Genomic DNA, 14,881 nt, shown 5'->3' with positions numbered 1-14,881 from the left:
CATATTTTAGCTTGGATTTTTCAAACTGTAGAGGGCTATAAGTAAGCTATCTTCACCCTCGAATATATAAACGAGTTCACACGCATTACGCTTTACTATGCGAATACAGTTTTACGATGGGGAGAGTAACACACGCGACAAAATTGCAGATTATTAATCTGCATCGAGCTGGCTATCGCGTGTCAGCTATAGTGAAGTCTATAAATGCAAAAGGACACAGTGTTACACGTCAACAAGTTATGTACTGGGTAAAACAGTATATTCTTGGCTACTTCATCCCACAAGTTCCAAAAACATGGGAAAAGAAAACAGAGTTCAGAAAAGTTACAGCGCGGGAAATCGAGGTCGTACAAAAGTCGTTAAGTGTGAACCCGGAACAATCAAGTAAAGACATTCACATCGAACTCAGTAAAGATGGTGCCAGTCTATCTCTGTCAACCGTAAAAAGAGTGATTCATGCTTCCGGGTTCAATAATGCCATCCCTAGGTACGGCCAAATGGTGAGGGATGCTAATAAGCTTAAAAGAGTAGAATTTTGCAGTAAGCTCATTTCCAGCGATGATACTATGGCCGATATCATCTTTACGGATGAAAGTTCGGTGCAACTGCATCATAATAAAAGAACGTCTTACTGGAAAATTGGCCAAACAAACCCCATACTCCCCAAACCAAAGCATCCTCTAAAGCTGCATGTGTGGGGTGGCATTAGTCTTAGGGGGCAAACCAAAATAGTCATATTTGAAGGGATAATGGAGAGCGAGTTCTTCACGGTAGCAATCCTAAAAGACGCTGCCTTACCCTTCATCCGGCACAGATACCCCGATGGGCACCGGTTCCAACAGGATAACGATCCGAAGCACAAGTCGAAACTAGCCAGAGAGTTCATGTCCGCCAACGGGATAAATCATTGGAATATATGGCCATCTGGTAAGTTATTGAGTTTTTATATTTTAATGAATCAGTATTGTAAAAAAAACACATATAAAACATATTTGATATTATCGAATGAGCATCCACTAATTACACATGTCATTTTACTATTTACAGAAAGTCCTGACCTAAACCCGATAGAGATGGTATGGGGGCATATGAAGCGGGAAGTAGCCAAGGATCAGCCAACAAACAAAGAGGAACTAACAAACACCATCACGAAGTTCTGGTACAAGACTCTTAATACGGAGCTATGTAATCGCTACATAGATCATGTGTTCAAGGTAGCTCCAGTGTGTGTGGCGATGCAGGGAAAGCCTACAGGGGACATCCCAAACAAACTTTTTCCCGAATCATCAAAGGGAAGAAGCTTTTTGTACTTTGGCCAAAAAATGGAATGTGCGGACATCAAAGACAAGCTGAAATCGTTGTGAACAAATAGTAGATTGTGAACAACTAGTAGAATTCTACTGTAATACTTATTGCTTTAAGTATTGGTTAAATGTTCTGTAATATTTAGTGATACGAATAATATATACAATAAAATAATTGAACGTACCATGTTGTTTGTTATAACCAATATGCATACATTTATTATAGGAATAAGGATCGAACACTTGAAACATCTTATGTTTTATTTCCTTCTAACAAATATTAAAATTGTTATGGTGTTTACCAAAGTGTTAATAAATGTGTCATAATACATAATTTATAGTAACAAATACATATTTACATTTATGTACAAAGTCCAAAGTACATATATCCTGAGTAAATCAAGATCACACAATGCAGTCCGCCAGTTATATTTACATGTTGTAATAAATTGAAGGAGTCATCAGCGCCTCATTTCCGAAGAACATGTGGGGTTGTGGTTCACTGGAGTTGTTTGTGGGCACGTGGCTTGGTACAGGACTTGATTCCCTCCTCTTTTCCTTCCGGCGCAGAGCCTCGTTTACCTTGCATACCACTGAGTCCTGCCAAGATCGTTCACTTGCCACTTTCGGGTGAAAGGCAGTTACATACTGCTTAATGACTGACTTCCGGCGCGGGCTCAATGCAAGCTTGTTCTGGTGCCCGCCACCATTCCAACTCATCATATGTCGCATGTTGCTGCTTCCATACAGCTCCGGAAACAGCCGCTGCGTCAGACGTGCAGCAAAGTTGCCAGGACCCCTCGCCTCCTTGTGGATATTCCGTAATATCTCGTCAGGAACTGCAAGTGTCTCTGGTATAGGCGTAGCCACAGTTGCATTCGATGTAGTTTCAGATACGTTTACACTTAGTAAGCTGTTCCTTACTTTTCATGATTTACCAATTTAAGCTGGGAATGTGTGAATTGCGAATAACATTAAAATATCAGCATGCAACGTGTTAGGCGTGTTTCAGAAATTTAAGTTCTGATCGAAGTGTTTAATTTTATTACACCAGTTATGTTGTTCATTAATCGATATACCGTGTAGCTTTTGTAATTCGATTCGACACTTAAAGCGGGTATATACGATCTTGTCAAATATTTGTTAATAAATATAAAATGTGTAAAAAACTTGTTATACATATATTTAAATATAAACTAAAATAAAAGTAAAGAAGAACATGTGTCGAAAAATGCTAAATAAGCCAGATATTTAATTCTGAAATCGAAAAAGGCTGTACAGCCGAATTCGCCAGCATGTATATCATGCATGTACGATGTGAATCTAAATTTAGTTTAACGGTTCATTTGAAATTCCTGCAGCTATATCGATTCATACGACACACGAACACTTACTAAAAAGACGAATGCATCGGTTATTGTAGGAAAATAATTACGAATTATCTTCGTCACAACCGGCTCGGGGCGCTAATTTGTATTTGCTGTATTTTATGAAATTCGTCTTAAATGTATCATTTTTCTTGCATATTGTGTGTTATTATTACATATTTATATCAATATTTTACAATTCAGCACATATAAAAATCGTATATACCCGCTTTAACTGTTCGATTTGTCAAATCATTAATCCGTTAGCAGTAAGCCATTCAACGTTCATGACGAATTACGGGGAAATAATAATTAAAAAAAACTTACCTCTTCGTCAGTCCGGATGTATCCTTTACTTCTTACTTGTCGTTTTGAATCACACAAATACTGAACTAAGAAGTGAGACTCCTGATTACAAGTAGTTCTCTTATTCCGATGAGCCATTGTACAGACACAAACACACAACAGATAGTAAGTACAGTCCAATATTTCAATGTAACAACACAGACAAACACCGTAAGTATTTAGCTTGAATGATTTTGCAACTATCCAAAGGGATTTCAGATTTGAATGATGCGACATACAGATGATGGACATTATGTACACGCAGACGCAAGAACACTACTAGGTTGACACGAGTGACAAATATACTGCATATTGTCACTTCCGAGACCGGAGTATGTATGGGACCCATTTGCCTCCTTGCATGACACACTGTGGACACACGGCATCTGGCAAGTGGGATCTATACTGACGAGAACAATATACACGTGTACGGGTGTCAAGTCTATATGGAGCTACCTTGTATTGTTATTCTTTACTATTGTGTCAGACAATGATTTCTTTGTACTTATTTGGCGTTGTTTTACTGTACAGTGCATATTTAAAATCCAAATTTCGATAGCATTCTACCGTAAATACCCCTTCTCTCTCCTAATAACCATTACCTGTGTGTTGTTGTTAAATTATTGGTAGGCACAATAATTTACTAAAATGAACTTTGTCATATTGCCCTTTTTGTATATGTTAAATAATTGGGTAAAAATAAAAGTTCTGTTCTGTATCAGTCACAGAATCGTGCATCAATAATTCATTTTAACAAAAGTTTTACGATTAAGAAACACGTTTAAAGGGATATACAGGATATTTGCTTGTTTCGATTTATTTCAAGAATAAGATAATAAGTATTTTGACGAGTTGCAGAACACGAGTGATCATCCTTAAAATAAAATCGGTAATCTACCCAAACCAACATATTTTATTTTATAACACAGTTTTACAAATATGAACACTGATAATCATTTAATCCATTAATATAAGTCAATTCGGCGGGAATCAGAATGAAGCGACGCTATGTCATTTCAAAATTTGGTCCCGACTCCATTAAATGTGTGTTACATGTATCATAATAATAGTAATGATATTATTATTATTATTAACATGCACAATAATACGTGTATCTATTATTCGAAAGATAAATACAGGTTTGTATATTTAAAATCTACTGCGAGATTAAATAGATAAGGTCACGGTGTTACGCCGCGGATCTTCATCGCGGACCACGGTGGACGAATGCCTGCTGTGTTTTTTGCCGAAGAAAATTACGTCCGCGATGGCTTGACACGACGATCATCGCGGACCGGTGAAACTCCGATGTCCGCGGCGATTCTTATCAAAAACGCGTTCGCGGTGACACCGCGGAAAATGAATAATTTCTAAGAGCTGTACTGTATGTAGTTAACCACTCTTTGACAATGTTTGCACATCTGATCTTTGTTATGCCCTGGCTGCGTTTTGTTTACAGACTTACCTATATTAAATAGGTCTATACAAGTTTACTAATATTCAATCCAAATAAACCCAACAAACGAATCAATTTTTAATTACTAATTTATGATGATAATAATGACAATAATCGATCAATTGATCGAAGCAAATAAAGTCGAAAGAAATCGGGATTAAGGCAATACATTTCAGACGTTGTTTTTTTAACCAAAATTACGTTTGAAAAATGTTATTTCGATTGGAAGTGAAACAGTCTATGGCTAATTCCCTTAAGATTGGGAAATAAGAATCAGGAGGCATAATTAAATGAGTGCAAAGAAGTCGTATTTTTAACGGAGAAAACATATTATGCGAAAATAAAGAGTCAATACGCAACAAATGTTGTATTCATATACATGTGATACAGCATAAGTCTAAGTGTTTATGTGGCTTTAAAGTTCTTGTAAAAGGCATAAAAGAAAATAGATGACGCGGGCTAGCAATTTCGGGTAGCCATATTCCAGGGCTCTTTTGTCAGTTGTTTTCATCAAACGCCTTGATATAAAATATTCATTCACTGCTTGTAAAGTAGGTACATTGATTAGGTAATAGTATGAAGAGATTGCGTCTGCAGCGCATTTCAGATGGTTCATATGAGTATCTTACCATCGGAAACTGATATATGGAAAACACGTGTTGTTTTTTTGGTAAGCAATGTCTTAAATATCTTGCTAATTATCATGATGAACATACGTGGTGTAAGGCATTGTCACTATCATGTATACAAAGTCAAGTTATATTTGTGTTGAAAAATATAATTCAATTAAAAAATATGCAAGAAATAAAATATCAAGCGAACACGATTGTTTATTTTCGTATGTAAATTGCGTGTATAAAGTTAATTTTATAATAGTGTTAATCCTTGATAAAGGTATGCAATCAATTAAATCTCAACAAGATTTGCTTAGTTTTCCTATGAAATTTTACTTGAATTCTATGCACATTTACATTTCAATAGCTCAGTGATTAGTATCTTTGCAGCGCCGGCATATCACATGTACAGTAAACATGTTTGCATAATCTAATTAATTATTATAATATTGTTATACAATAAGTGAAACGAAAAATGTGAATGATTTATCAAAATCATTATATTTTAGATTTGAATCGTATTCACAAAGAATATGTATACAAATGGTTACTTGCCAACACGATAAACTGATTTTGATACATATGTAAAAAATACGCGAACGAAGTAATCTTAATATTGTGATATTTAATACATCACTATTTATCACACTATTCAGTCGATTACGTTTTTCTTTAGAGTATATGTGACGAAATTAACTTGTTACTTAATAAAAACAGGTATATACATAGTCACTCGCAAACATAACAACTGATTTGTTTTATTTAAAATATCACTGAATTGAATACTTACTGCCGAAAACTTGAATTTCCAATCAATACATGCAACTAAAGAAACAGGAAATCATTAAAGCAGTCTGATTCAAATTGCATGCACATGAAACATATATGTCATTAGTGGCAAGCTATATGTACACAAACGAGAAAGCATTTTCGAAATGCTAACAAAAACATTTCTTTAAATAAACATTAAGTCAAACTTCATTCTAAATCTATACATTGAACCTGTAGTCACCGCGAACCACCGTGGCCGCGGTGGTCCACCGCGATTGCGGTGGTCCACAGTGAGAGCGATTTCCCGATAACGTCCGGGGTGCTCACCCATTATCACCGCGATCTATCACGATGGAACCACGCTCAGACCGTGGTGAATTTCTACGCTGACGAAAAATTGTCCACGGCGGGACTGTGTTTTAGGCAGATATCGAGCTAGACGTATTGTATGTTCTCAACTAAAGTGATTTTCTCAAGATCTTCTATAAACATATTGTAAGTATTTTTAACATAATATGGACTCGAGATTGCCTCAACAGCATGTTTTCGATGCAATTAAGCTCAAGTAAATGTTTGGACACATATCACATAGTCAGCTAGATCGTAAATATGTGGCATGGATACTTCAACACGTTATATCTTTCTAACATCTACGTCTTTGCCTTTTTCAGTAAAAGGCGTCATAATTGCCAGCGCTGTCTTGGACGTGTTTGCATCGAACTCATTCCGAATCTAATAAAGATATACATTCAAGACGTTATAATTATATTAGCTCGCTCAAGTCCATTTGTTCTGTGCCATTTAGAGAAATGTGTTTTATTGCTAGCGCTGTTTGGAACGCGACCAGCGTCTACTTCTTTACGGTTCCCCGTTCGTCTTCGTGTGCGGCCTCTACGAAGAACGCGGCTCGCTTCGGGCGCCGTCATAACCACCTGTATTGCAGACAAAGTTTAATTTATTCAGGTATTTTAGCCAATCCTTTATTTTGTCCGGTAGGATTCGTAGCCTTGAAAGCTTTTGCTATCAAACTTACTAAGATACTAAGACATGTCTTACATTAGCTTACGGGTGAATACTGTGCGACTGATAAGTGTTTTTAAGCCTCGAAACGGGTATTTTTTACTCAAATTTTCGTTAATATCCTTGGTATTGTTTGGTGGCCGTTTTGTCGTATTCGAAATGCAATGCTAAATCACCCTGCTGCCTCTGACAGCTATTAGTAGTGATATGTAAGTTCTAAAATAAGAATATTCTTCAACAAAGATCGATTTATATATCTCGGTGAGTATTTAGAACTTTTAATGTTTCACTCTGTACTTGATAAAGTATTTTATTCGAGTTCAAGATTCCCAATAAATGAACACATTTGTTCATACTTATGATTTTTTCGGGTTGATTAATCAATATTGCCTTTTATTAGCATCTGATGAACATTTCCAAGAGATATAATGTTAATCGACACCATTCGAACGCTCACGGCAGGTTACTCCCTGGTCAAACGAGCTGTGTACAACAAGAAAGGCGAGATAAAACGTTTATTCGAGATTAATACATCCTTTTTCCTTACATATAAACGCGAATAATATATCATCGTGTTTTTCAAAAAAATAACTAAAGTTAGTTCAAGTTTTTGTGCTTACACTTTTTTCACTCATTCATAAACGTAATATCGCGAAGCACTGCTTTATATATTCAATTATTCTCGTTAAATAATCCGTAGATGTTATATTTCATGGTCAATTTAAATTGGACAAGTACATGCACGTGTATATAAAAGTCAGTCAGAAGCGTTACCGCTTAATTAGCATAGCATCACATAATGGTTTCACAATTCAAATAAAATGGAAACGAAAGAAAATAAATTTCAAGTTAATTACCAATGGTTGAACACAAATCAAAAAATGAATTTTATCTTTCCGATTTGCTAAAAAAATTGCCACGTATTAAGTACCACTCCTATTTGACCAAAAGGCTTTAAAGGCATGCCATTAAATAGGTAAACATCAAACTTTTGTATTTTAAGAATACAACCGCAGTAATGAATACAAAATGCTTACATTTCTTAGCAAGTTATGCTCAAATAGGGATGTTTAAAAAAATGAAGCATGTTCGAATCGTTCACGATTACATTAGTTATATTATTAAATAAACATGTTCGAACTCAATTTACCCATCTTATATTGAATTACAACATTACAGGCTTGATTGTAAATATCTGTTTAGACATTAGAAAACTACTGACACAGTTTTGTACCGAACCTGTACTTTACGTTGCAATGCTAATTACTGTTGATGCAGTGTCATTAAAATATTTGGCCTGGGCGAGAGGAATAAGTAATGTTTGCGAATGTTAATTTAAACTCATTGGATCATAAATCTCCATACGCACCGAATTTATGTTTATAAGATGTTAAACGTTTTGTAAATAATACATTTTTTTTTACTTTTCCATGTACAAAACATTGCTGGTTTCAATATTTTAACTGATAAGTGTTTGTTATTAACAAGTGTTGTGTAACGTTTGTTTTGTAACAAGTAGTTGTATTTTATTTTCGTATCATACATCGTCCATTTTTGAATGTTTAAAACCACATTTGAAAACATGTGTCAATGTTTGGATTGGTGCCCTGACAATAAGAACTGTACAGTATTCCTTCCGTGAGTGCAAAATGGAAAATTACCCATATGTCCCCATTTAAAAATGTTATTTTGTTTATAAAATGCGACTGCAATACAACAATCTTACCGTTCAAGTTTCATATTTCTAACACGTAACTGAAGCAGTAAGCCAAAATGTTCTGCTTTAATAATTGACACCTTAAAGGGATGGTCAACCAGATTGCGATATATATCAAAAAAAAGAAAAGTTCCCAAATACCGTATTTTTTAACCGTATTTTTTTACAATTATAAGTTTATATTGATTAAAATATCACGACTGGTATATTACATACTTGAAAAATGTTGTTCAGTTTTCATACTTTAAGCATATTCGGTAATAAAATTTTACTGAGTATGTCTAACAGGTAATTTGGAGAGTTCTGTTGTTATCGTTATATTTTGTGAAACTACGAGGATTGTTTATATAAAGTATAAAATACAACTTTCCTTGTATGAGCATGGATGGCCAAGTGGTCTAAATGGGATACTTTTTACTCCAGGACTCCAGGGGTCAGTGGTTCGAGCCCTGTTGAGGGTTACATTTATTTATTTATTTTTAATTTTATTCTTGATTTTTTACTGGAGATTTTTAGATCCAATGTTTAAATTTATCAATATAAAGCATTGAATGACGGTGTTTTATATCTTTTCTTTTTTCGTGATATATAGTGATCTGGTTGACGATCCCTTTAAACTATCTTTCAATTGGCGTATTTGTGGCTATTTTTAACAACACGTCATTACTACATATATAAAATAACAGTTCTTATTTAAGGTATGTCGTTGTAAACTTTTAAACACTTGGTTGTTTTGTTCCGAACACACTAGTTAATAAAAGTTTGTTTAACGGCCAATAATTAACTTATGTTTACTTCTATGTGTAGATGCTATACATATTTTATTTGCTTTTAGTCTTCTGTAACTGTAGGTTGATAAAGCATAATATAGTGATAGTTTTAAACCCCGTTTCTGTTTTATAGTGCGATACCTCGACGGTTCAAACATTATGGAAGGTAAGCGCATCTTTTTATCCTTTAATCAAAAGCAAACAGAACTAAATAAATCCTTTTGAACTGTAATAGTTACGTTCATGTCGCCATAGTATCCTTATTCATTTCGCATGTACTGATATCAAATGCAGTAATATGTGTATTATAATTTCGGTAATGTGGCCAAAGAAACATATTGTATGTAACTTAAACTGTACCCATATTTCTTGTCATATCTTGCATAAAGGGCTTCTTATATAATTAAAATAAATTTATGTTTAACAATGAAAAATTACAAATAAAATAACATGAATGTGTCAAAACAAGTAATTAACAAGGGACAAAATTGTCACAAAACCAGGTTTTCATTGTGAAAAAAAATCTGATAAAGGGAGACAACTCAAACTGAACTTTTGAAATGAACAAACAAAATTAACCCCCTTTGTAAGTTTGTTTTAAAATAAATCTATTTTTAGTCGTGGCGACCTTGACATTGGATATATTGACGTGATTCTTTCGTTCGACACACCGTCCTATGATGGTGAACAAAAGTGCCAAATGATTTTAAAATCTCATAATGAATGACATAGTTATAGCCCAGACAAGCTCATTTATGGCTATTTTTTACCTTTGAACTCAAAGTGTGACCTTGACCTTGGAGATATTGACGTAATTTTTTCGCGCGACACACCGTCTAATGATGATTAACAAATGTGCCAAATGATTTTAAAATCTCACAATGAACGACAAAGTTATGGCCCGGACAAGCTTGTTCCGCCCGCCCGCCAGCCAGCCCGCCAGCCAGCCAGCCAGCCAGCCAGCCAGCCAGCCAGCCAGCCAGCCAGCCCGCCCGCATTCGCCAATCTAATAACCAGTTTTTTCCTTCCGAAAACCTGGTTAAAAAGACATTATACTAAAGCCATAGTACAAACTTTTTTACTGACTGTAAATAGTTTACAAGGTGCTGTTTTTTTCATTAATTTGTGTGACCATTTAATAAAATGTTGTCTCATGTTGTCTTTTTTTTCAAATATAATATGAATATACTGTGTAAATGCAATATATGACATGCAAATTATGTAAATGTTAAAAACAAATCCATAATTACTGTGTTTTTTTCCATTGAAATGTCAATATGTGAAACCATGTTAAGTAAACTCATTCTACCATATACTCACTGACTTTTTTCCTACAACAATGCAAATATGTAAAAATAAGGAAAATTGTTAAAATACATTTTTTTTCTTCAATACCAACATAACTTTATAATTGAAATACATTTTAACATTGCCATATTTCATGTATATACCTATAAAATGTAAATGTGTACTCCATGAGGTTCTATTTACAGTTTGAATTAAAAAAATAATATCAATAATAACACTTACATGTAAACGTATTATACCACAACCAGTTTTACTTCTTGCTTAAATAATGTTAATGTAGTTTTACACCCAATTTTCTAAATTAAACTGGTAAAAAATGCTTATATTTATAAATTTCCTTTCCCTAAGGGGTTATCTACATAACTCATATGTTATCGGTACTCTAAAAAATACTATATTATTTCAAAATTATCAATGTAACTTCTAAAAGAAATCTTAACATGTTCTCATGTTAAGAAATTATTGTATAAGGATATATCTATTGTAAACCATCAAACAATACTGCTCTGCACTAAACCTTAAATAGACCTGCTGTTAGCATTGTGCATACTGTATTTAAACTTTTCCTCAATCTGTTTGGATAATAAATTGCACCACCGCTTGGTTCATGCACAATATCGTCCACATAATTGTTTTCATTGACACACACAATAAATCAAACTAAAATAAACCAAGAACCAATACACATGGCAGGTAACTTGTTTGTTTTTTTTTTACTTCATTGTTGACACAAGATATATCTGATCCATAGATTTCTAAAATCAATCTGTGGATATGCACATCTTATAAAAAATGCAATCACAAACTTTGAACTCAATCCAATAAACACGATTATAAGCTAGCATCTTTACAAAAAATAAATTAATCACTACCTAATAAACAAATCAAATAATCTTGGACATTTTCGCTTTCCATTTCTAAGATTGTTTGATATTACTGTTCTTCTATCTCAAAAAAGCATTGACCCACTTCCATTCTCTTGTAACATTACAAGATTATGACAAAAGTGAGTCATCTAATTATTTCACTGCACACAATGAATAAAAAAACAACTCAAAACTGAAAATAGGTACTGATACTACAATAATTACATTCAAAATGTGCATACATTAAAAACATATTATTTATCAAATCTATTGAGTTACCATCCACATTGACAAATATGTATCTTGCTTCTATAAGCCTGAGGTTATTAGATAATAAATGCTAATGGTGTACTGGAGTACATAACAAATGACACCATGTTATAAAATAATAATCTATGACCATGGTGTATAAAAATGGTGCATAAAAATGGTGCATATTAAAGTTGTGTTAGGTAAATGATGGTAATCAGTAGTTGATAACAAATGGTAATTATGTACATAGTATGTATATTATATGATAATTCTTTTATGGTGTATATGACACATGGTAATGTTGTACAAGTCACTCGACAATATGTTATGCATGCATGTTTCTGAATTGATTTTCCCAAGCATTTATTTTTGAACATAAAACTGGTAAATGTTTCAGATACTTCTTTTTCGTACATATTATTGGAATTTATATGTACCCAGTAAATGGTACCGTAATAATGTACAAGTCACTTAATAATGTGTTATGCATGTGTGTATTGATTGTGTATTTTCTTGCACTTATAGTTAAACATAATATAGGTGTTAACTTACTTAACAAATATTTAAGGTGTATATGATAAATGGATATGTTTTATAAGTCAATTGACAATATGTTATGCATGTGTGTAATGACTGTTTTCTATCAATCATATATGAACTTGAACAGTTCCCGGGTGACTGAGTTATCTCACTGTGTACAGCAAATTAATTACTTGTGTACTCTCTTGCACTTATGCAGTTTAACCCCACATACTGGATGACCAATTTTATATTTGTACATCAACATAATTAATTGTTACTTGTGAAATCTCAACACTTACATATTTGAACACCAGTTATTGGTTGATTTATCTTTTGTTGTACAGCAACTTAACCTTCTGTGTACTCACAACCACTCATATATTTTGAAGCTCAGCTGCCAGATAGCTTATCTTGCTTGTTAGGATATTTGTTTAGACCCATTGTGTTGTCAGATTGACTGATTGCAAGTAAATCCATATGCTAGGTCAATTATTCAAGCAGTTATCCAACATATCGAATAGCAAACATCTGATTTCTTCTATGATATGTAAGATCTTACCAGACTCGCTTCTTGTAAATATACGTCCAAATGTTGCCTTCAACTGTGGTGTGCAATAAATCCCACATCAACTGGTAATTCATCCACGAATAAATAAATCCACAATTTCGGAAAATGAATATTTACAATTTAGTGAATACACACATCCTTTTCTATTTTATTTTGTAAATGCAACTACACACATTTCATTAAAAATCACCCAATAAGATACACTTTTCAATATCAATTCCACCTGAAGTAACTTGTAAACTCGTATTGTGAAAAAAAAACAATTAACACGATCACTCACTCCTAACTTGTGACTAAATAGTAATCTACAATCTTTCGCCACACACTTAGTGCACATGTTTTCTTTCAGCTTGCGGAAATCGTGCACATTGTACAAACACAGACTATCCCGTTAACCCGCCGCAGTAGCATATACTTCAAGCTTTGTAAAAAGCTTGTCATTTTTCAGTTTGCCCAAGTACGAAGCGCATGTTGCGTAGATCCTTGTACTATTATGTTACTACGCGATCATTCAATATAAGCTCCACTTTCTGTATCACTTATACAGCCCAAAATATAAATTTATCAAATGAGGTTTTAACATCTCTATAACATCAAGATGACCAAATTTTGTATTTACTTTTGTTATTCTTCTCTTCTCATTAATCCTCCTTCCTTCTTTCACTTCTTGCGGGCCGGGCGTACGACAGCTTTTTCCTCATCCAATTATTTCTTGCACTCAGCATTACATGATGTACACTGACATAGGAGTGTACAGGATGAGGATAGGTTTGTTCCACTCACGTACAATGAAAAGTAAAGGACTTCAACAAATGAATATGTTCGAGTTAGTTTGCTGGCTGGCAATCCTTCTTCTTAGAGGAGGCGATGTCCATCCAAATCCTGGACCCGACAGCTCCCTTGATATGTCATCCTCTTCTTCGGGTATATCTTTCTCATATTCAATAAATGATGCATTTGCCCATAATCTAAAAATTGTTCATTACAACGTTCAGAGCTTCCTCGCCAAGAAAGATATTCTGTATGCAGATGTCAAAAATTTTGATAGTATAGTGCTTACTGAAACTGGGCTCAGCTCAACAGTTGACACTGACGACCTACTTTTCCCTTCTTATCATAAGCCGTTCAGACGGGATAGACGAAACGATCCCCATGGAGGTATTCTAGTATACGTAAAATCCGATCTCTTTGCCATTGAGCGACCTGACCTACAAAATTATGATCTAGAATGTCTATGGGTCGAACTACGTATATAGGGGAAGGCGTCTTTTATCTGGCTCTTTCTACAGACCACCAAATTCTTCTCCTTATCTACTAGAATGCATAAACGATTCGATCTCACTAGCCGTTGACACCGGTATTGAGAATATTGTTATCACAGGTGATTTTAATCTTGACATGAATAAACCACAGTGCAGGATCAAAATGGACTCCCTTCTTTTACAGTATAATCTCACACAGATTATTAAAGAACCTACTCATTTTACTGAAACCTCGAATTCCATTCTTGATCTTTTTATAGTAACATCTTCCTTGAAAGTGTTAAAAAGCGGCGTTGGAGAACCCTTTCTTAACCAGCAACTCCGATTTCATTGCCCAGTCTACTGCGTCATAAAATTCAATAGAATAGCTGGATCTAATTTTAAACGTAAAATATGGCGATATAAAGATGGGGACTACACTAATCTACGACAACTTGTGCAGAATTTCGATTGGAACAGTTGTTGTGATAATAATATTGACATATATACTTCAAATTTCACACGTCAACTTATCAGTCTCTGCGAAGCTACAATCCCGAACAAAATATGTACAATAAGAACAGCCGATCCTCCATGGCTACATACTAATATTCGTAAGAAAATCCGACGCCGCAAACGAGCATACAAAAAAGCCAAGGCTACCAATTTAGACCGACACTGGCACGTCTTTCGCCAACAACGTAATATTGTTAATAATCTTGTAAGAACAGCGAAAAAAGTACACTTTGAAAATCTCGCT

Source organism: Dreissena polymorpha, chromosome 9 (genome assembly GCF_020536995.1).
Source record: "Dreissena polymorpha isolate Duluth1 chromosome 9, UMN_Dpol_1.0, whole genome shotgun sequence".
Taxonomy (NCBI): domain Eukaryota; kingdom Metazoa; phylum Mollusca; class Bivalvia; order Myida; family Dreissenidae; genus Dreissena; species Dreissena polymorpha.
This window is presented reverse-complemented; position numbering follows the sequence as displayed.